Source organism: Ammospiza caudacuta, chromosome 7, assembly GCF_027887145.1.
Source record: "Ammospiza caudacuta isolate bAmmCau1 chromosome 7, bAmmCau1.pri, whole genome shotgun sequence".
Classification (NCBI taxonomy): domain Eukaryota; kingdom Metazoa; phylum Chordata; class Aves; order Passeriformes; family Passerellidae; genus Ammospiza; species Ammospiza caudacuta.
Window position 1 is genome coordinate 6,492,194 of NC_080599.1, and position 23,495 is coordinate 6,515,688.

General features: G+C 51.1%; 1 pseudogene; it reads right to left on the minus strand.

Annotated features, from left to right (window-relative positions):
- Positions 1–23,495, minus strand: part of LOC131559605 (zinc finger protein 11-like) — a 912,004-nt pseudogene that overhangs the window by 667,151 nt on the left and 221,358 nt on the right.

The following is a 23,495-nucleotide window of genomic DNA, read 5'->3' on the forward strand; positions in this document are numbered from 1 at the left end:
CTGATCTGCGGCTCCTTCCCATCTACTCCAGGGCCCTTACAGAGCCCCAGCCATGCTGTTTGCCCCCAGCCTGCCCACAGACAGCCTGGGGCTGCTCACGGGGCTTTTCTGTGCTGAGCATTGGCCTGGCTGTGCTCTTGAGAGAGCCTAGGCAATCAGCCTGAAGTCCCCAGGGCCCTGGCCTGAGGTGTCAGCGCTGCCCCAGCAGTGCCCATGGCCTGTCCCTGCTGCAGCCCCGGCACTGCCACCCCCAGGGCTGTGCCCGGCCCCGAGAGCACTCAGGCCCTGCAGCAACCCCAGGGCCACCAGGGCAGCAGGGCAGGGCCACGGCAGCAGCACTGGCAACACAAAGTGCTGCTTCTGCTGGGCACAGTGGCTGGGCCAGCCCTGATCTGCCCCCAGCTCTGCACACAGACGTTGCTGCTGCAACTCCAGAGAAGGCAACAAAAGGGCATCTCTGCAGAAAACTCTGCCGGGACATCCTTTAGTTCATTTATAGCCACTGAGAGTGCAGCACCTCATTGACATAGTGGGTGGCCACAGGGAAGATGGAGAGAAACAAAATGAGAAATGGCATCAATAATGATATTTCTCTGTGAACAATATAGTGGGGCTTGACAGCTAGTTTATAAGGAAAGCTGAATTAATAGATGAAATAAAAATTGATGATTTAAGAGTCTATCCATAGCAAGGAAGAAGACAAGGCATCAGCATGGAAACAGATTAGAAAAGATACATGCAAATTATTGTAAGTTAGACTAGGTGCATGCATAAATGTGTATATGAGCCTTATTTAATTTCTGTAAAACTTTTGTGAATTTTATTGATACTAATAGCTTTACTCCAATGAATATAAGAAGTTATTGTGATGTAATTAATGACTTAAGATGGTGCTTTCTAAAAAGCATATAAACTAGAGAACACACAATATAAAAACCTTTTCTTCCTTGACCCAAGTCACGTGTGCGTAGGTCACATCCAATCCAACAATATCAGACATGATTAAAAAAGTAAAACAAAGCCAAAATGAAACCAACAAGAAGTATCTAAAATGACTTTTATTACAAGTGATTGGCAGAAGTTGGCCAGAAGTTTAATGTTTCCAAAACCATCCAGTCACCACTCTCCACACTGCAGCCTTGAGATCCTGGTTCCTCAGGCTGTAGATGAGGGGGTTCAGGGCTGGAGGCAACACCAAGTACAGAACTGACAGGGCCAGATCCAAGGATGGGGAGGACATGGAGGGGGGCTTCAGGTAGGCAAATGCTGCAGTGCTGATGAACAGGGAGACCACGGCCAGGTGAGGGAGGCAGGTGGAAAAGGCTTTCTGCCATCCGTGCTCTGAGAGAATCCTCAGCACGGTCCTGAAGATCGGAACATAGGAGAAAGCAATTAACACAAAACAGACAAATGCTAAAGAGATGGAAAAAACAATAGCCTTAAGTTCCCTGAGGTAGGAATTTGAGCAGGAGAGCTTCAAGATCTGGGGGATTTCACAGAAGAACTGGCCCAGGGCATTGCCATGGCACAGGGGCAGGGAAAATGTATTGGCTGTATGCAGCAGAGCACTGAGAAAGGCACTGGCCCAGGCAGCTGCTGCCATGTGGGCACAAGTTCTGCTGCCCAGGAGGGTCCTGTAGTGCAGTGGTTTGCAGATGGATACGTAACGGTCATAGAACCTGATGGTCAGGAGGAAAAGCTCTGCTGAGATGAAGAACAGAAAGAAAAATAGCTGAGCAACCCATCCTGAGTAGGAGATTTTCCTGGTGTTCCAGAGGGAATTGTGGATGGCTTTGAGGACAGTGGTGCAGATGGAGCCCAGGTCGCTGAGGGCCAGGTTGAGCAGGAAGAAGAACATGGGTGTGTGTAGGTGGTGGCCGCAGGCTACGGCGCTGATGATGAGGCCGTTGCCCAGGAGGGCAGCCAGGGAGATGCTCAGCAAGAGGCAGAAGTGCAGGAGCTGCAGCTGCCGCATGTCTGCCAATGGCAGCAGGAGGAAGTGGCTGATGGCGCTGCTGTTGGACATTTCCTATGATGCCTTGGCATGGGGATCTGAAATAAAAGGAATCATGGAATAATTTGGTTTGAGAGGACTTTCAATATCCCAGCACAGCCTGGGGGCACTTTCCCCCCACTCCCTGCCCAGGGCTCTGCTGCCAGAGCTGTCCCTGTTAGCCGCTGCTTCCCTGTGCCCAGGGCTGGACCCTGCCAGTGCTGCCAGAGCCCAGCTCAGCCCTGGGGGCTCAGCTCTGCCCTGCAGACCCCTCCCAGCTCAACTGCCCAGGGGCAGCTCTGGCTCTGCAGGCTCTGATGGCGACGTCAGAGCAACGCTGAGGAGGCTGGAAAATTGACACTGATGCTGCCTCTAAGGGGCCCTGGACTGATATCTGTCACTGCCTGGTTTATTCAGATCTGAGAAAAAAATTTTTTTTCTCCTGCTGGACTGATAGATGAATATCTGTTTGCGATTTCACACTAAGGAAACCCAGAGCAGTAGATTAAAAAAGCAAGATTTTCCCTTTTATGTGCCCCCTGCATTTCTGTTCTTCCTCTATAATCTGCTTGGAAATATTCTGCAGTTAAATGCCATGATGCGAGCAGTCCTGAACAATGCAGCATCCTCACCACACAAGGAGAAAACTTCCAAGCCTTGCCAGCTGCCTCCTCCCACCCAGACCTTGTCCCCCAGTGCTGGGAGCAGCTGCCAGGGCTGGCTAAGAGCTGTCCCTGGCAGGCAGCAGAGTCCCTGCCCCAGCACAGCGCCCTGGGCTGCAGGACCCTGCTCTGCAGGACAGCCCTGGGCACCCCTGGCTGCTCTGCACAAGAGACAATCAGAGAATGTACTCACAGGGTCTGTAGGCATTGGGATGTTCCAGCTTGAGGAGATCACTCCAGGAGCTGCAGCTGCATTTTCCTGCAGCCAGAGGTTCCTGTGCCAAGGGCTGGCAGTGATTGTGCCCCAGGCACTTCTCAGCACCTTCCCAGCCCTGACTGATTGAAGCTCTCTGTGCCTCTGTGCTGTGCCCGGAGGGGCTGCAGGCAGTGCCCCAGCCCTGCTGGGCTGGCAGAAGAGCTGCTCACCAACAGAAATGTGCTTTTGAATCTCTTCTTGCTTACCCAGATTTGCCTCTGTGCCAGGAGCCCAGCCCAGCTCAGCAGCAGAGACACAGCAAAAGGACGTTAATGAGCCTCTGGGGCTTTGTGCTCAGGCCCTGAACATCAGTCCCTGAGAGGGAGCTGAAGAAACCTCTCCAGAACTCCAAGGCAGAATCCAACTTCAAACTTTCTTGGACTTTTAATGGGTCCCACCGCGTGAGACAACAGAGAAAGTGTCCCCAGGCCCCAGGCAGAGCAGAGAATTGGAGGCAGTGATGACAGGTGGGGACAAAGAGAAGCCAAGTGTTGGTGCCCTGGGGCACAGCAGCTGGGTCTGTGCCACCAAGGGCTGTGAGGAGCCTCACCTTGTCCTGAGGCCCTGGGGCCTCCTGGCACAGCTCCAGCCAGACTGGGTACTGTCAGCCCTTTGTCCTGCCCTCAGCATCCCCCCCTAGCCCACATCTTAGTAGCTCAAGGATCTGCTGGAAGGAGTCCCTGGGGAGCCTTGCTCAGCAATAGCCCTGGGGGCTCCTAATGCTCCCTGCAGGGACTGCAGTTTCTTCAAAGGACTTTGGGTTTGGCTTTTGCCTTGGAGTCTCTGAGAGGTTTTTGCAATCCTGGCCTCCAATTATCTGCTGTAATTAGTCCCTGGAGAGGCTTTGTCAGTAACAACACTCAGTGGGGCTCGTTAATACTTCAGGGTATGTCAGTTTTTTAAGGTACTTGGTGTTTTCCTTTTGATACAGACTCTATGAGAGGTTTCTGCAATCATGGCCCCAATTATCCGCTTGAATTAATCCCTGGAGAGCTTTGTACTCAGTAGGGCTAATTAATGCCTTGAGATACTCATGGTTTTTAAGGTACTTAAGAATACTTTTAGGTGCTTAAAAGGATTTTCCTTCCCACACTGATCTCTGAGGGATGTTTGTGCCATCCTGACTGCCAGTTCTACAAGGAGTCCATTAGGAGCCTGTGTTGGGTGTCTTCCCCTTTTCTGTTTTACAGCAAAGATGGAACTGAAAGAATTTTACAAGGCTTTCTTAAAGCATCCAAACAAACATGGGACAATTAACAATGCAACAACAACCACTAAGAGAATTAATAGTCCTGTTTCAACTAGAGATCATCCAACCCTTTAGCCGCTTGGATTGGAAGTGTTTATTGAACGAGTCTTTGTTTTCCACTTGAAGCTTTTTAAACTATTCCTTCAGTACCTGAATGCTCTTGTGGATGGGCTCGTTGTGGCTGGAGAGGTTCATGCAACACATGCCCTCAGAGTCTACACAGCCATGCCCATGTGCCCAGAGTAAAAACTCTATTGCTGTTCTGCAAGATGGCATGTCTGATGGTCTTTATGTCTGAGAGTAGGCCACTCAATGTGAGGGAGGTAGCATTGGTTTGCTTCTTAACAGGATGCTCTAATTTTCTTAAAGCTTTAGCTGCAGCCACCCAAGACAGTCCAAACTGAGTGTGCTACCATCTGATACCTGGATTAAAGTTTGCAATGCCATCTCTTTGATATAATCCTATACTTCTCTGGGGATACCTGCTGCTTGATCATCTGTTAGGCTGTGTTGTCCTTCTCCAGCTAGATGGTTGATTGTCAATTCCGCCCTTGCCACATTATTAGCATATTCTGCTATGAAGTGATTTAGTAAACACTTCCATCCTCCTTCCCATAGGGTGTATTCCATAGGCAACAACAACATGGTCAGAAAATATTTTAAATCGTACGGGGTTAAAACATGTGCTGTAAAAATGGCCCTCATTAGGCCATTAAAACAAGGTAAGTCTTTCCTATGATCTTTAGCTGCCCTACACAGATCCTTGATTTCCTCATAAACCAATGGCTGATACCTGGGATTCTGCCCCCTTCTTTCATAACATACGGAGGAAATGAGGAGCTTTGAGACTATTTGCCAGTCCCCTTCCTTAACTGCTTCTGTCCGGATCCGTTCCGAGGGATCTTGTGGAGTTTAGGGGCGAGGTGGCTCTGGTGAATCCTTCTGAGAAGGAAGAATAACTTGGAGCAGAAACATTCGGATTAGAAAATAGTGTGACAGTTGGGCTTAGTATCTTTGATCATGGGGTTGTATTGTTGTCAGAGGGCGAGGCAAAGGGCACTGCCATTTTGTCAGGTGTTGAGGAGGAAGGGCCTTGATCTACGATGGTGGACTTCAAGGGTGGAGTTCTGGAGGCATGGCCCAGAGTGAAGGTTGAATAATTGACAGTGGGGCATGACATGCAGTTGTGGGAATGGAGTCTGGAGGTTCATTTAGGGTGGAAGAGAAGGTTGTGATAGCAGGAAGTGGAGGCCCCAAGATGGAGGGAGGATGTTTGGGCGCCCGAGCCACATTCAGGCTCCTTCCATCTTGAGTCTCCAGGGCATGATGCTCCAAGACCGTGTGGCCATTTCCATCTTGGACCACTGTGGAAGGTCTGAAAAAGGCAGGTTTGAGGGGAGGTCCTGAGTTAGGAGTGACCCATGGATTGAGTTTTCAACACACTGCTTGCTGATGAAGGATCTCAAGGATGGTGTGGAAGATGGGGAGTATGCAGATTCAGGGTGGCTCTGGGTGCAGTGAGGTCCCTTTTGATTGAAAGGTTGCACAATTTAACTTCCACTGAGACCCAAAATTCAGTGGTATGTATTTCATCAGCAGAGGCATCTGGAAAATTTTTAATGATCCACCTCATTATTAATTTTATTTTATTATTTGAAAATATTTGGTCATGATCAGTGAGAATTAAAGCATCCATATATGCTCCTTTCTACTGTGGACATCTGGCTGCCCATTTTTCTCTTTTGCTGCCTTATGGGAAAGAGCCATCAGCACACCCCAAATCAATTATGGGACTTGGGTGAATGTTGTAAAATACAGTGGCAAAATGGGCAATAAATGTCTTGCATTTCCCCAAACCCACCTGCAATCCTATGCAGGCGAAACCGTCGTTGTTCCTGCCGATTCTAGGCAAGGCCCCTCGAAGAATCGACGAATCCGCTGGGCCCGGCACAATCCATAATCCCAGGGAGCGCTGGCCTATCCATCATCTAACCCCAGCTGACATGACTGACACAGGGATCCCTGAATGTCAGGGTCCCTCTTCAGGCACCAAAGGTCACATTGAAGGGGGTTGCAAAAAACCTCTCTGGTTCCCTGACTTCAGGGCGAGGGTGGCAAAAATGAAAAGGAGCAGGATCAATGGAGTTTTTTAAAAGGAACTTTAACAATAGGGTGAAAAACAATAAACATGTAGAAGTTGAGCACAGTATGAGGGGCAGGATCTAAAGACCCGAGACAAAGGGGAAGCAACAGCATGTACACTTGGGAGTAGAACACTCTAGAACAATAACCCTGTAGGGGAAACAAGTAACCAGTAGGGGAGTAGAACTTGGACAAATTAGCATAACAACACTAAAGGCTCACGGGGGAACTCTCAAGCTCACCCTAAGTTAGACAAATGATTCCCAGGGCTTGAAACTCGTGCCCAGTTCTTCCGGGGTAAAATCTGGCTGACTCTGAGTTACAACTGGGCTAACTCCCACATCGTTGCTTTGCTCTGGCCCTTTGGGACCATGTGGCCCAACAGAGCCACAATGATATCCTGGGTTCCACAAGGCTCCACAGTGTCACAATGGTCCCTTGGATCCATGGTGCTCTGCAGTGTCACAATGGCCCCTTCATTTCACAAGGCTACCAAGTGTCACACTGATCTCAATAGGAGGGAAACCATGGAGCCCCATGTTTCAGGAACTGATGAACAGCAACCACCAGAGGCCAAGGCAAGCCTGACCTGTCTGTCCTGGCAGGTTTGCTTGGAGCAACTCTTGGATATTTGAAATTATGAATGTGGAGTCCTAATTTAAAGCATTTGTGCCTGGAAAAGAGAGATGGAGGTTTTTTTCATGAAAACAAATGTACAGAGCCCTTTCCAGTGTTTGGAAAATAGGTGAGTGCTACCATTTAGGAGTTAAAGATCAGCCAGACTTGTCTGTCCTGGCAACTTTTGTCTGCGAAGAATCTGTTATTACATAAAAATTTGGAGGTGTAATCCTAATTTTGGCCATGGATTCCTGGAAAAAAAAGGATAGTTCTTTTCCATAAAAAGAAGACCCCAGAGCCCCAGTGTTTCAGGGGCAGATGGAAGTGGCCTTCCACATTCCAAGGTCAGCCAGATCTGTCAGGTGACCCCTGGGAGGCCAAGGCAGCCACACCTATTTCATGTTCCCTTGCTTCCACAGGGCCCTGCAGTGTCACAATGGCTCCTTGCTTCCATGAGGGCTTGCAGTGCCACAACGGTTGTCTTGCTTCCATGATGCCCTAAGGTGTCATAATGGCCCCTTGATTACACAAGTCCTTAAGCATCTTAATGGTCTCCATGGTTCCACAAGGCCCCACAGTGACATAATGGTCTATTGGATCCATGAAGCCTTGCTGTGTCCAGTGGCCCCTTGGTTCCATTGAGGGCAAGTAGTGCAACAATGATTCTCTTGGTTCCTTAAGTTCCCATAGCGTCACAATGGCCCCTTCCTTCCATGAGGGCCTGCAGAGTCACAATGGTCTCCATGATTCCATGGGGCCCCACAGTGTCACAATGGTCTCCATGGATCCATGGTGCCCTGCAGCATCACAATGGCCCTTTGGCTGCACGAGGCCCTGAAATGCAACAATGGCGTCTTGGTTCCACAAAGCCCTGCTGCTTGACACTGGCCCCTTGGGACCATGTGGCCCAACAGGGCCACAAAGATGTCCTTGGTTCCAGGAGGCCCTACAGTGTCACAGTGGCCCCTTGGATCCATGGTACCCTGCAGGGTCACAGTGTTCCCCTTGGTTCCACAAGTTCCTACAGTATAACAGGTTCCACAAAGGCTTGCAGTGTTACCATGGCCCACTGGTTTCAAATCCTCCACAGTGTCACAATGGTCTCCATAGGAAGGAAACAACCAAGCCCTAGTGGTGCAGGGGCAGATGAGAGGCAGTCACCAGAGGCTAAGGCTTCCCAGACTTGACTCGTATGGGCAGATTTTGTCTGGGAGTAACCCTTGGATATAGAAAATTTTAGATGCAGAATCCCAATTTTGGCCATGGATGCCTAGACAAGAAAGACAGTTCTTTCCCATAGGAATAAAAGCACAGAGCCCCAGTGTTTCATGGTCATATGAGAAGTGGCCCTTGACATGTCAAATTCAGTGGGACCTGTCAGACAGACCCCAGGAGTCCAAACCAGGCAGACCTGTTCCATGTTCCATTGACTTCATGGGTCCTAACACTGTCACAATGGTCTCCTTGATTCCATGAGGTCTGGCAATGTCACAATTGCTTCTTGGTTCCATCAGCCCCATCAGAGTCACAAGGGTCCATTGGCCCCATGCAGCCCCGCTGTGGAACAATGACTCCTTGTTTCTATTTTAAATCTATCACAATCAAACCACAGTTTGATCATTGATCCTTGCTTCCATAGGGCCTGTGATTTGCACAATGGTCTCCTCGATTCCATGATTCCTTGATTCCACAGTCTCAGCATAGTTTCCTTGGATCTCCATTGTCACAACTGACCCATGGCTCCATGAGGTTCCATAGTGTCAACGTGGTCGCTGTCAGAGGCTGGATGAGATCGATGTCCTAAGACACCTTGGGATGCTCAGAATGCCCGTGTGGGGCCAGGGCCGGGTCAGGCCTTGGTTTGTGGTGGGACTGAGCCCCAGCCCTGGCCTGGCAGAGCTGTCAATCACACAACAGGAAGTGATGCTGACCCAGTTCTAATTAGCCCAGCTGTTAATCAATCAATCACACACTTAGCAGCTGGTGCTACCCTGGCTCTGATTGGACAAGAAACTAGCAGTCCCACCCCAGGGGTGGGCACATGAAGGCCCAGGGGTTTAAAAGCTGGAGCACAAGGCCAGCCCAAGGTCTGGATTCTGCCTTCTCCTGGTGTTCTTTTGTTAGTGATGTTGGAACCCCAGCAGTTAGTCCCTATATGTGTGTCTTTCTATGGATCTTCTGTCTTTCTGTTGTTCTTCATTTTTTTCTCCTTCTAATCCTACTTTCCTGGAACATTTTTTGGTAACTTCACATGTTAAGGATTTTTAGGTTAAATGTGTGGGAATCCAAGGCACAGGGAATATTTCTCTGTCTGCTCTGAGGGGTCCTGACCCCCAGAGAAACCCTGCCTTTAACCTTCACCCATGGAGAGGACTTCCAGGACTTTGAGACAGATTAGAATTTACCAAAGTGTGAAATAAATTAAAAGGTTGTACACTATGTCCCTTGGGTGAGAAATTTATCTTTTAGGATTTTTAAGGGTCGTCTAGATAGGAAGCAAGATGGAGGAATTTAGATGCAGTCCCTTTCATCTTCTTCATCTACTCCATGTTCTGCAGTGTTGGTGGCACAGAGTCATTGGTCAAGGAAAGCACAGTGCAGAGATTATATGGACAGTCAAGGGATGAGTTATTGGTTGATAAGGAGAGATAGTAGATGTTTTAAGAGTTAATTGGATGAGATAACTTTTAAAGACCTTGAAACGGAATATTTTGGGGCCATTTTGAGGTGTATTTCCAGCATGCTAAGCCTGATGTGGACAGCAATGCAAAACTTGAGAAAAGATAACAATAAACTAGAAGCTGAAGATAAAAAAGGTCCTGTGCATTTCCTTTTTCCTGGCACTGAACTGCTCCAGGAAGGTTTCCCCCATCCAGGCAGCCCCCAGAATGGCCAAGGTAAAACCAACATCAATAACTGGTACCGTGACAATATTTATAGTAAGTTGTTTTTTCCATAAAGTTGTTTACTGAAGGATGTTGCCTTAATTGGCCAATCATGTGAAATCTGTGGATTAAATGACCAATGAGGTACACCTGTAGCAAAGCAAGGTATAAAAGAAAAGTATTGAAAAAATAGGTGGCTTTTAGCCCTTAGATGTCTGATCCGAGTCTATGTAATCTCAAATTCAACAGTGACATTTGGGGATCCTTTCTGCAACTCGTGAGCCAACAGGGGCTTCTCTAATAAACTTTGCCTGAAGCTCCCACTCTGCCCATGACAGGAACCCCTGTGAGTGTCTGGGACATCCCGGCTCTTTGGCAGCCTGGAGACTCCTGGGATGTCACCATGAAGCCCGCGTGAGTGCCTGTGACAGATCGGTGCCTTCGCAGCCCAAGGTGCCCTGGGATGTCACCATGGAATGGCTGTGACTGGCTCTGACCACAGGGCTCTTTACCATCCTCAGAAAGCCCTGGGAGGTCTCCATGGAGCCCCTGTCTCTGCTTGTGACATTCCAGCTCTTGAAAAGCCTGGAGACTCTTGGAAAGTCCCTATGGAACCCCTCTGAGGGCCTGTGACAAATCTGATCTTTAGCACACAACCATCACCAGCCCTCTGTTGCTATGGTCAGTTTCCATGGCAGCTCCATGGAGACCCCATGCCAAGGGTGGTTGCCATGGACACCAGCTCAGGCCTGCAGCCACAGCCCGTTGCCATGGCAACCATTGGCAGTCCCATCCCCAGGCTCATGGGATCCCAGAACCACAGAATTGGCTGAGCTGGGAGCAACCCATCAGGATCCTCCAGTCCAACTGCTGTCCCTGCACAGAACACCCCAACAATGCCAGCCTGGGCCTGGCAGTGCTGTCCAAACACTGCTGGAGCTCAGAGAGCCCTGGAGCTGGGACCCTTCCCTGGAGAGCCTGGGCAGGGCCCCAGCAGCCTCTGGGCAAAAATCTTTTCCTGACATCCAACCTGAGACTGCCCTGACTCAGCTGCAGCCGTTCCCTCCACTCCTGTCCCGGGGCATCAGAGGGAAGAGGTTCCCACAGCCCCAGCCAGGGACCCACTCCCAAGGCTGTTGCCATGGCCACCAGGGCTGGGACCAGCTGGGATGCTCGGTTCCATGGGCCGGGCTTCAGGAATGGGATTCCCCAATTTCCTGCTCCTGCTAAAACCGCGCTGCCCTCACTGCCCTCCCACATCCCATGGAAAGCACAAAAGGCAAAGATCCCGGGCTGGGGTAAGAACGATTTATTGGGAACAGCAACGACATAAGGAAGAAATGGAACAGAAATTATATTGATACCAGAAGGGATAAGAAAAACTATTTACAGGGAAAACTAAACACAATTCACTGGGTCTTCCTGGCCACAATTTCTCCTTCCTGGAAATTTCACCCTTCTCTTCAGGGAGAGAGAGAATCCCTTTCCTGCCCCTAGCAATGACCTGAGGTGGGAGTAAATGTAATGACAGGGCCATGGCCAGACCCTCATGTTCTTCCATCCCACATCATATCATTGGCAGGGGCAGGAAAAGGTACAGCTGTCTTCCCAGCATGGATCACAGGGAAAATGGGTCCCCAGGGCTCTTCCCAATGTGGGTTCTCCAACGGGGGATAAAGCTGGAACAGTGCATGAACTCTTCCTGCGGTTAGGGCATGTGCAGGGTTTCTTTTACTGGTGACTCCGTTGGTGTCTGGTAAAGTGAGAACTGCTGGAGAAGCTCTTCCCACACTGGGGACACTCATAGGGCCTCTCCCCAGTGTGGATGCGCCGGTGGGTGATGAGGGAGGAGTTGTGCTTGAAGCTCTTCCTGCAGGCAGGGCAGTGGAAGGGCCTCTCATCTGTGTGAATCTGCTGGTGCTGGACGAGATGAGAACTGGTGTGAAACTTCTTCTGACACTCAGGGCACTTGTAGGGCTTCGCCCCAGTGTGGGTCATTTGGTGGATGATCAGTTGGGGCCTCCTACTAAAGGTCATCCCACATTCACCACACTTGTACGGCCTTTCCCCAGTGTGGATCCTCTGGTGGCAGCTCAAGAGAGACTTCATACTGAAGCTCTTCCCACATTCATAGGGCTGTTCTCTGGTGTGGGTCTTCTGGTGGGAGATCAGGTTAGAGTTCTGGCTAAAGCTCATCCCACATTCCCCACACTCGTAGGGCCTCTCCCCTGTGTGGATGCGCCGGTGGCTGAGGAGGGTGCAGTTGCGCTTGAAGCCCTTCCCACAGCCAGGGCAGCGGAAGGGCCTCTCCTCTGTGTGAATCTGCTGGTGCTGGAGGAGACTGGAGCTGGTCTGAAACCTCTTCTGACACTAGGGACACTTGTAGGGCCTCTCCCCAGTGTGGATGCGTTGGTGGGTTATGAGGGCAGAGCTGTAGCTGAAGCCCTTCCCACACTCCCTACACTTGTAGGGCCATTCCCCAGTGTGGATCATCTGGTGGCTCATCAGGGTGCTGCTGTGCCTGAAGCTCTTCTCACACTCCAAGCACTTATAGCGCTTCTTCCGATCATGAAGCTTCTCATGGACCAGCAGCTCTGAGCTTTGGCTGAAGTTCTGTTCACCTTCCTGGCTCAGGGTGGGTCTTTCCTCCTGAGAGCACCCTGGGCTGGCTTTGGAGCCCCTTTTCTGTCGCAGACATTTCTCCACAGAAATCCTTCCTTTCAGATTTCTGTGTCTTCTGGAAGGCAGAGGCCTCAGAAGAGAAGGTAAACAATTGTTATCAGCTGCTGTGGAATGCAATAGGATTCACCTTGATTGGCTCATTTTCTATGTTTATACTTAAGAGCCAATCATCAGTTCAAGCCAGGGGACTGAGTCCTTGGCCACAACTTTGTTGTGGGTTTTTTTCTATCTCTTTTTAGCTTAGCTAGCAGCTCTGCAAAACCTCTCTCTATATTCTTATTAGTATAACTATAATTTATTATATCGTATATTAATAATTTAAGCCTTCTGATCAAGATACAAGATTCACCATCTCTCTCTCACCAGCTGCGGCCCACACAGGTCGCAGTAATATCTGGTGACCCCTCGTGTCAGAGCAAAAATTAATCTGATAAGACCAGAGGAGCAAAATTGCTGCACTGGGTAAAAATCCTGTATGTGTGGCATTTGATGGTTGCTCTGAAGTGATCAGAAAGTGGATTCAAGCCAGGAGCTGAAGAACTGAAGATTTGGACAGAGTTCACAGCCAAGGCTGACCACAAAGAGAACCTTCTTCTGGAAAACCATCAGGAAAGATGATGGAAAAGAGCAGCAGACCTGTGGAGCTGGCCAGAGCAAGCTGGACTCTTTCAAAAGGTACTGTTCACTTTTCTATCCCTGATGAACCAGCCCTTCGTAGCTTGTGGCTGTTTGTATGGCGGACCCATGCCTTGCCAGAAGAGATTCAATTCTCTCCTTCAGAGGAAAAGCTCATAGCCCTCTGGAAATATTGGTGCAGAGAAGATGGTTTTTGTCAGAAACAGATATCTATGGGTTCTTTAGATGGGCAAAGCTTTTTGGGTTCTTTGCTGATATTCTGTATGCTTTAGATGTTTTTGTCTGGGAGTGCATGGACTCCATTATCCAGTGCGTCTACATTGAGGGACGTGTCCTGCCTTCCATCTACCCAGCATTTATAAAGCTTTTCCCAGTCCTGAAACGCAGAGCAGCTTGTTTTCAATGGATTTCTAACTGTTATGGCCAAGCTCCGTTTCCACCGCCCTTGGCAGAAGACCCGGTGGGTGACGACTTTGGGCTTTTTCCCCCCCCCCCTGCTTCGCGGCGGGGGGGGCCGAAACTTCGCGGCGCGAAGAAGTTTTTTTTACTCTTTCTCCGGAGCATGCTCAGATGGAGTGTTCTCCTTCCCCCCCTTCTCTCTCTCCGGGGGGATGGGAGCGGCCGCTCAAGCCAGCGCCGGCCTCTCAGTCTCCGCCTTCAGAGATGGGGGCGGCACCGGTCTCCGAGGTTTCCTCCATGGCCCTGCTAGAGCTGTCACTCCAGGAGATCCCGTCTCCGCCTCTCCAGGAGGTCCCGCCCGCGGTTTCACCGGCCTCCCTGCCCCCGCCAGAGCCTGTGTCGGAGAAGGCAGAAGAGACAGCACTTTCGACGATTGACCTGTTGCTAAGCAACAGCGACGCTCCGCCGTCTCTCTCAGCTCCGCTGCTGCCTGTTTGCACTGCGACGGCGACTGTGACTGCGCCTCCGCAGCGGACCCCGGAGTCAGCAGCAGAAAACGCCGTTGAACCCGCGGGACCCTTGGAGCAGCCCGCGGCGGATCCCACGCTCAGCGCGGTTCCCCCCCCAGTTCCGGCTCCCTCCCCGATGCTTCCACCGGACGTCCCAGCAGTCGCTCCGGAGGGGGGTCTCTCCTTCCGTGCAGCGGGGGCTGCCCGCCAGCTCACTGTTGTGGCAGTCCAGCTGCCGGCTTTCAAACTCGGCGGTTTGGGGGGTGGTGTTTCGGTTGCTGTCCCATGGAGGCAGCCATCTCTGCTGCCCCTCTTGTGCCCTAGCGGCGAGGGGGAGGGGGCTCCCAAAAGTTTTGCCTTTGATCCCCAGCCCAGTGGGGGTGGTGCCGTGATGCTGTGGGAAACAAACTTTCCCAGACCCGAGATGAAGATTCTCGGGGCAGCTTCTATTTCCCTGCTGCTGGCATGCCTCAGTGGTTTAGGGGAAAGGAAGCGTCTCACTACCCGTGCTGCCATTGTGCTGGCAGCAGGGTTCAGGCCTGCAGGAATGCACTCAGCCAGGGGACTGAGTCCTTGGCCACAACTTTGTTGTGGGTTTTTTTCTATCTCTTTTTAGCTTAGCTAGCAGCTCTGCAAAACCTCTCTCTATATTCTTATTAGTATAACTATAATGTATTATATCGTATATTAATAAATCAAGCCTTCTGATCAAGATACAAGATTCACCGTCTCTCTCTCACCAGCTGCGGCCCACACAGGTCGCAGTAATACTCTTCCTGTGGGATCTTTGAGGCATTTCCTCCCTGTTGGAATTCTGCACCGTGGCACTGCTCAAAACGGCCTCTTCCACAAGGTTCTGTTGGGGGAATTTGTCCTTCTTGGTCTCCATCCTCATCTCCTTCCCTGGGGAGGAAGGACAAGGAGAGGATGGGATTTGCCTCCGTGCCAGAGGGAAGGGGAAGGAGATCCCCCCAGTGCATCCCCGGTAGTATGGTGTTGGCAGCAGGTTTGTCCTGCAGCTGGGGACTGTGCTGTGCTGGGAGATGGAGCAGGAGAGAGGGGGAAAGGGGCACTGACTTCCTCCTCGCCTGCCTGGGTGTCCTGGGGCATCTTCCTCTTCCTTGCAGTCTCTCCCTCCATCTGGCTAACTGTTAGGAATGGGAAATCCTGTTTTGGGAGGAAAACAAGGAATGAGCACACTAAATTTTGCACTGGATTGAAGGCAAACCTGGGAAAGGGTCTAAGCCAGAATTCCAATTCAAAAACAAAATTAGGAACAAGGCGATGATACAGAAACCCTGCCCTAAACTGACAGAGTCAGGATATAACCTGACACCCTGTTGGTCAGGGTGGTGGCTGCAGTCCTATTAAGTGGAACTCTTGGAACTTGGACACAGGTTCCTCTGACCAACTTATGGGAGAACTGATGAGGAAAATGGCTGTTGTAGGTGGCCGATGACAAAGAAAATATTTTGTTGTCCTTCCTTGAAAAGTTTGTTAAAATCACTGGGGGAAAGGGAGCAAATGATACCAGTGAGACTGACACGGTTCATTCACCCCATGGTGAGGAACACAAGGCTGTTATGAATCCTACAAAAAGCCCAGCTCAAGTAGCTAAATTCCCAAATAACTCTGGAATTCACAGGCTTGTGTTCTTTGCCAAATGTGAGAATCATTATTCTCTTCATCCCTGTCACCTTTGTGACAGCTACACAGAGTTTCCCCTTCCTTTTAATAATCTGTATTGGGCCTAATTTCCACTTTTCTTTTCTTCAAACCTGCCAGTAGCTGAGGTGGAGCTGTGCAGGAACCAATGAAACTTGGAATTGCCACAGAAATTCTTCTATTGTCAGTTTATTCCTTTTTGGGATTTGTTTGCATTTCCATCACATGTGACTCTCTGGAAAATCAAATATTCATCAAAGTATTTTATATAGGATCAAGTTTGATTTCTGCCTAGTTTATTTTGTCCAGTGCCCTGGGGATGCTCAAGGGGTCTCTTTGCCTCTTGCCCTGGGGGATGCTCAGGAGGAATTTGTTGGGATTGTCTCTCTCCCTGTCACCCTAGCCCATGCCCTGTGGGTGTCCTTGTCCCTGTCACCCAAGGCCATTCCCCAGGGGATTGTCCCTGTCACCCCAGGCCATTCCTCAGGGGATCTCCATCATTTCTTACCCCAGGAAATGCCTGGGGGGTCTCCCTCCCTCTCACCCCTGTGCCAGGGGGTGCTTGGGGCAGTCTCTGTCCCTCTCAGCCCAGGGGATTCTCGGGGGTCTCTGTCCCCTCACCCTGGGGGATGCTCGGGGGTGTCTCCATCCCTCTGGCCTCAGGGAATGCCTGTGCAGAGCTGGGGACCAGGGGATCTGTGTCACTCTCACCGCTGAGGGTGCTCGGGGCTGGGGGGGCTCTCTGACCTTCTCACACCTGTGGAGGCCAGCGGGGTCTCTGTCCCTCTCTGCTCTGCTGTGACCCCACCCAAACATCATCAGGGTCAGAGGGACAGAGACACCCACAAAGCCCCAGAAGGGCTGAACCTGGGATTTTGTTTGGGGCTGAGGATTTAGGAAGGGGCTGGAATTGGGGCTGGGTTGGAGTTGTGGCTGAGATTTGGATTAGAGCTTGGATGGGGGTTAAGGCTAGACATGGGATTGGCTTTAGGGCTGGGGTTGGGATAGATGAGTTTGGGACTGAGATGAGAATAAATTCAAAATGGTGAGTGTGTCTAAACTTGGAGTGAGGCTGAGACCAGGATCAGGGTCAGGTTTGGGATTGAGCTCACCGAGAGTGGGACAGGGGGGATGTCACAGTGGGAAGGTTTGGGGAAATCCTGGTTTGGGGGTAAAACAAGGTGTAAATGCCTTGGGTTGGGATTCCTCCCATCCACGTCCATTTCCAGAAGACACCTGATGTCCAAAAATCAAGAGTGAATAAAAAAAAGCCATCAGGAGTTTCCCATTTCCAGTCTCATCCCTCTTGGGTTATGGTTGGTCCCCCATCTCAGGGCTGGTGGGGATTCCATCGGTCCTTGGGATCCCTCCTCTCCAGGGTCCTGCTTTTGGATTCTGGGAGGTTCTGGGGACCCAAGGTCCCCCTCACCAGACTCCCCTCAATCCAGCCACTTGGGGTTCCCCCTTCTTTCCACCACCCTGTCCTGGTTTGGGGCAAATTTGGTTGAAACCCTCCAAAAAGAGTTTCCTCTAGAATGCCGATTCAGCAGCCCACCCTCAGCCAGTCCGGGAAAATATTTCTGGGGAGAAAAGTGGAAAAAAACTTTATTTTACAGGCAAAGCATTCACCAGCACAATAATGGAACAATACTGAAGAACAAAACTTCCTGCTGCTCCAAAATAGATGACAAACTCCAAAAGTCCCTCCTTGGGTTGTAGCTCCGGGCACTCAGCATCTTATCAGTGCCTTATCAGTGTCTTATTAGTCTCTTATCAGTCTATTATCAGTTTATTATCAGTTCTGTCCAGCGCTGGAAATGCCTAGGCCCAGGCTTATCCCGGTGGGCCTCAGGGAGGAGCTGCCGGTGGTATTCTGACTGTTCAGTCCAGAGCAGGTTTAAACAGCTCCAAAGAAAAAGAAAGTCCAGGGAACTTCTCTGCCTCAGAGATCTAAAAACTAACTAAAAGCAAAGGAGAGCTCTGTCCTGCTGTCTGTCCATCCAGAAGCCGGAATGTGGAGAAGTGAGTGCAGTTTCTGAAAACAAACTGCTGCTTCTTCCTCCTCCCTTTCACTCTCAGAACCAGCCTTAAAGGTGCAGAACTCATTTCTGGGCTAAACAGACCGATGGGGTACGAGCATCATGAAGTCACCCCATAACACCCCTTTCAGGGTCAGGGGGTTCTGTCCCTGCCTCATCTCCGGTCTGCCGGGGGTCTCCCAGCTCCGGTATCGCCCCTTCCCCTCTCCCCGCCCCGGGGCTCCCCCATTCCACAGCCCTGGCTCTCACGGGGATCCCCAAAACCAATGTCCTGCCCCGTTGGTACCGGGCCATCCCCACGTGGACTCCCCGGGACCCTTCCGAGGGGTGATTGTGGCTCGTCTCCCCCCGAAAAAGCTCGTCTTAGGGAGCCCGGAGATATCCGGGGCTGGAGTCCGGGATCTGCCGGCACCGAACACTCTTCAAAAAATCCTCCCGGAGACCCCTGGCTGGAGTTATTTGGGAATTTAGCTACTTGAGCTGGGCTTCTTCTGGGACTTTCAGCAGCCTAGTGTTTTTCACGTTGGAGTGAAGGAACCGTGTCAGTCTCACTGGTATCATTTGCTCCCTTTCCCCCAGTGATTTTAACAAACTTTTCAAGGAAGGACAACAAAATATTTTCTTTGTCATCGGCCACCTACAACAGCCATTTTCCTCATCAGTTCTCCCATAAGTTGGTCAGAGGAACCTGTGTCCAAGTTCCAAGAGTTCCTCCAGAGAGAACCACAACCTCCTCAGTGGAGCAAACCATGCTGTTGTCAAAGGCACTTGGGGTCAGAGAACAGTGCCCTGAACCCCCTATGGCAAAATAATGTCACAATCTGGTTAAGAAAACTGTTGGAGAGATTCCTCTGCCCCAATTAAGGTGCTAAAAAGACCAAATCCAAGGTGGATTTTATTGAACAGTAAATGTGAGGTAGAGAGAGAGATGGAAAGAAAGAGAAAAGGGAGTAGAGCAAGGGAGTGACAGGGACAGAGACCTCCCCTGGGGCAGGGCAAGTGTGACAGAGTCCCCTGTGTGTGTGCCCTTCCCAGGGTGAGGGTTTTACACCTGAGCCAGTTTGGGTAAGGGGGGTGGTGTTCACCCCCTGAGCAGTGATTACCCCACTGTTTCAGGTTGCAATGCAAGATGTAAACCAAATGCATGTTTTCAATCCCCATCTTCATCAACTGCTATAAACAGGTGGGGCAATGTTCTTTATCTCTTCCATGACTCACCCCTGACAACACCCTCCAGGGGAGATATCTCCTGTGAATGGGCCACTGAGTGCTACTGCAGGACTGATGAAATTCCATCATCCTATTGTGGGATGCTTCGCCCAGGGGGAGGATCCAAGCATTCCTACCTGGATATAAGCTGAGCCTTGCAACACCAGGAGCATCTTGCCTGCTGGATTCCCAGAGGACAAGAGCTCCATAACCACCACTGGACCTTCAGAAGAAGACCAGACCCTTCTACAGCATCACTGCTTGGACAGAATCACGTTCATCACTCCAACAGGACTGCAGCCACCACTTAATAGGACTGCAGCCACCACCCTGACCAACAGGGTGTCAGGTTATATCCTGACTCTGTCAGTTTAGGGCAGGGTTTCTGTATCATCGCCTTGTTCCTAATTTTGTTTTTGAATTGGAATTCTGGCTTAGACCCTTTCCCAGGTTTGCCTTCAAACCAGTAAAAAAACCAATGTGCTCATATGTTCTTTTCTGCTGAAAACAGTAAAAAAAACAATGTGCTCATCTGTTGTTTTCTGCTGAAAACAGGATTTCCCATTCCCAAACATTTGCCAGATGGAAGAGGAGGCTGCGAGGAAGATGAGGACACCCAGGCAGGCGAGGAGGAAGTCAGTGCCCCTTTCCCCCTCTCTCCTGCTCCATCTCCCAGCACAGCACAGTCCCCAGCTGCAGGACAAACCTGCTGCCAACACCATACTACCGGGGATGCGCTGGGGGGATCTCCTTCCCCTTCCCTCTGGCATGGAGGCAAATCCCATCTTCTCCTTGTCCTTCCTCCCCCAGACAAGAAGCTGAGGATGGAGACCAGGGAGGAAAAACCCCCGCGTAGGAAGAACCTGGAGGAAGAGGCTGTGTGAGGGAGTCCAGGAACCGGAATCCAACAGGGAGGAAAATCCCCAGAGATCCCACAGGAGGAGGGGCTGCAAACCCAGCCTAGTGTGCTCTGAGTAGGAAAGACCCAGCCTGAGCCAGGAAGGTGGACAGAGCTTCAGACAGAGCTCAGAGCTGGTGGTCCATGAGCAGGTTAATGATGGGGAGAATCCCCACAAGTTCTTGGAGTGTGGGAAGAGCTTCAGGCAGAGCAGCACCCTGATCAGCCACCAACGCATCCACACCGGGGAATGGCCCTATGAATGTGGGGAGTGTGGGAAGGGCTTCAGCTACAGGTCAGAACTCATCAGGCACCCACGCATCCACGCTGGGGAGAGGCCCTACGAGTGTCCCCAGTGTCAGAAGAGGTTTCAGACCATCTCCAGTCTCCTCCAGCACCAGCAGATTCACAGAGAGGAGAGGCTCTTCCCCTGCCCTGAGTGTGGGAAGGGCTTCAAGAACAACTCCCACCTCATCAGGCACTGGTATATCCCCACTGGAGAGAGGCCCTACGAGTGCCCAACCTGTGGGAAGAGGTTTCAGAGCAGCTCCAATCTCCTCCTGCATGAGCAGATTCACACAGAGGAGAGGCCCTTCCGCTGCCCCAACTGCGGGAAGGATTTCAAGTAAAAATCTACCCTCATCACCCACCGGCGCATCCACACTGGGGAGAGGCCCCACGAGTGTCCTCAGTGTGGGAAGAGCTTTTCCAGCAGCTCTCACTTGACCAGTCACCAACGGAGGCACTGGTAATGGAAGGCCTCCAATGCCCCAAGTGCAGGAGGATTTTGTGCACTGCCCGAACTTAAATAATTGGATTATCCACGTTGGGAAGCGCCCTGATGATACATGTTCACCATGATCCGTGCTGGGAAGACACATGTACATTTTCCTGTCCCTGCCAATGACATGATGTGGGATGGAAAAACATGAAGGTCTGGCCATTGCCCTGTAATTACATTCACTCCCACCTCAGGTCATTGCCAAGGGCAGGAAATGGACTCTCTCTCTCCCTGAGGAGAAGGATTAAATTTCCAGGAAGGGGAAATTGTGGCCAGGAAGACCCAGTGAGTCTTATTGAGTTTTCCCTGCAAACAGACCCTTCTGTTATCAATATTGTTTCTGGTGTTGTTTGTTCCTTATGTCGTTGCTGTTCCCAATAAATCGTTCTTATCCCAGCCCGGGATCTTTGCCTTTTGTGCTTTCCATGGGATGTGGGAGGGCAGTGAGGGCAGCGCGGTTTTAGCAGGAGCAGGAAATTGGGGAATCCCATTCCTGAAGCCCGGCCCATGGAACCGAGCATCCCAGCTGGTCCCAGCCCTGGTGGCCATGGCAACAGCCTTGGGAGTGGGTCCCTGGCTGGGGCTGTGGGAACCTCTTCCCTCTGGTGCCCCGGGACAGGAGTGGAGGGAACGGCTGCAGCTGAGTCAGGGCAGTCTCAGGTTGGATGTCAGGAAAAGATTTTTGCCCAGAGGTTGCTGGGGCCCTGCCCAGGCTCCCCAGGGAAGGGTCCCAGCTCCAGGGCTCTCTGAGCTCCAGCAGCGTTTGGACAGCGCTGCCAGGCCCAGGCTGGCATTGTTGGGGTGTCCTGTGCAGGGCCAGCAGTTGGACTGGAGGATCCTGATGGGTCCCTCCCAGCTCAGCCAATTCTGTGGTTCTGGGATGGGGCTGCCTATGGTTGCCATGGCAACGGGCTCTGGCTGCAGGCCTGAGCTGGTGTCCATGGCAACCACCCCTGGCATGGGGTCTCCATGGAGCTGCCATGGAAACTGACCATAGCAACAGAGGGCTGGTGATGGTTTCCATGGAAACTGACCATAGCAACAGGGGTTTGTGATGGTTGCCATGGAAACTGACCATAGCAACAGAGGGGCTGGTGATGGTTTCCATGGAAACTGACCATAGCAACAGAGGGCTGGTGATGGTTGCCATGGAAACTGATCATAGCAACAGCGGGCTGGTGATGGTTGCCATGGAAACGGACCATAGCAACAGGGGTTTGTGATGGTTGCCATGGAAACTGACCATAGCAACAGAGGGGCTGGTGATGGTTGCCATGGAAACTGACCATAGCAACAGAGGGCTGGTGATGGTTGCCATGGAAACTGACCATAGCAACAGAGGGGCTGGTGATGGTTGCCATGGAAACTGACCATAGCAACAGAGGGCTGGTGATGATTGTGTGCTAAGGATCAGATTTGTCACAGGCCCTCAGAGGGGTTCCATGGGGACTTTTCAAGAGTCTCCAGGCTTTTCAAGAGCTGGAATGTCACAGGCAGAGACAGGGGCTCCATGGAGACCTCCCAGGGCTTTCTGAGGATGGTAAAGAGCCCTGTGGTCAGAGCCAGTCACAGCCATTCCATGGTGACATCCCAGGGCACCTTGGGCTGCGAAGGCACCGATCTGTCACAGACACTCACGCAGGCTTCACGGTGACATCCCGGGAGTCCCAAGGCTGCCAAAGAGCCGGGATGTCCCAGACACTCACAGGGGTTCCTGTCATGGGCAGAGTGGAAGCTTTAGGCAAAAGTTTTATTTCTTTATTGGAGAAACTCCTGCTGAGACTTGAGGTGCAGAAAGTGTACCCAACAGCCACCATGGATCCTCAAACCCCTGCAGGGTTCCTAGACTAAAATTTCTTCTAAGAGAGGAGACTGGGAACAGTTGGATCCAATCCCAGCCCAAGAATTTTTTAAAGGTTTAGGTGTCAAAGATTGGACAAGTGGAATTGAACTTTAACCCAATTTGTCCCACAGGATTAATGATGGAATACCAGATATATTTATATAAATACAGCTCTGATTGATTCTGATTATGATCGGACAGAAAGATTTTCACCTCAGTTATTTACTCCACAGTTCAGGAGCTTTATCAATTATTAGAATATAGTGCTCTAGGAAGCAATTTTGAAGTCAATAGATTGGTCTATGACATCAGAGAGTTTGTTGTGGAAGTCACTGAGCAGCTACAGCATCATAGAGGGTATTCTGTGACATCACAGAGCAGGCTGTGGCACCATGGCATGGCCTGATGACATCATAGAGGGGGCTGTGAGGTTCAAAGTATGTGATATGACATTAAAGAGTGCCAGTATGACATCACAGTAAAGGTCTCGTGACATCACTGAGGGGTTTGTGACATCACAAAGCTGTCTGTGACATCATAGTGTGAGGCAATAGAGCAGACTCTGCCATCATCGTGGGTGGCTCTGTGACATCAGAGAGTGGGTTGTGAAATCACTGGGTGGCTGTGTAACATCATAGAGCAGGTTGTGACATCACAGAGACCTCTGTGACATCAAAAGCAGATGTAGCACATCATAGGATGACATCTCATAGTTAGCTGTGTGAGATCACAGGGGCTGTGTGAGGTCCCTGGGGAGGTCACTCTGCCCCAGCCCCCCTCACAGCTCCCCCCAGAGCAGTCCAACCCTGCTCTTGCACAGCGGGGTCCCCTGTCCCCAAGGGTCCCCCCGCCCCCGGCCCCGCAGCCTCCCCCAGAGGATGTTTCGCGAGATCGACTCCAGAGCCTGACTCGGGGACGGGGGGCTGGGGCCCTGGGGGTGGCACAGGGGGACAGGGACCCTCCGGCAGCGTCCCTGTGTCCCCAGGGCCAGAGCCTGGGCCAGGGCTCCTTCATCCTGCTACCAACGAG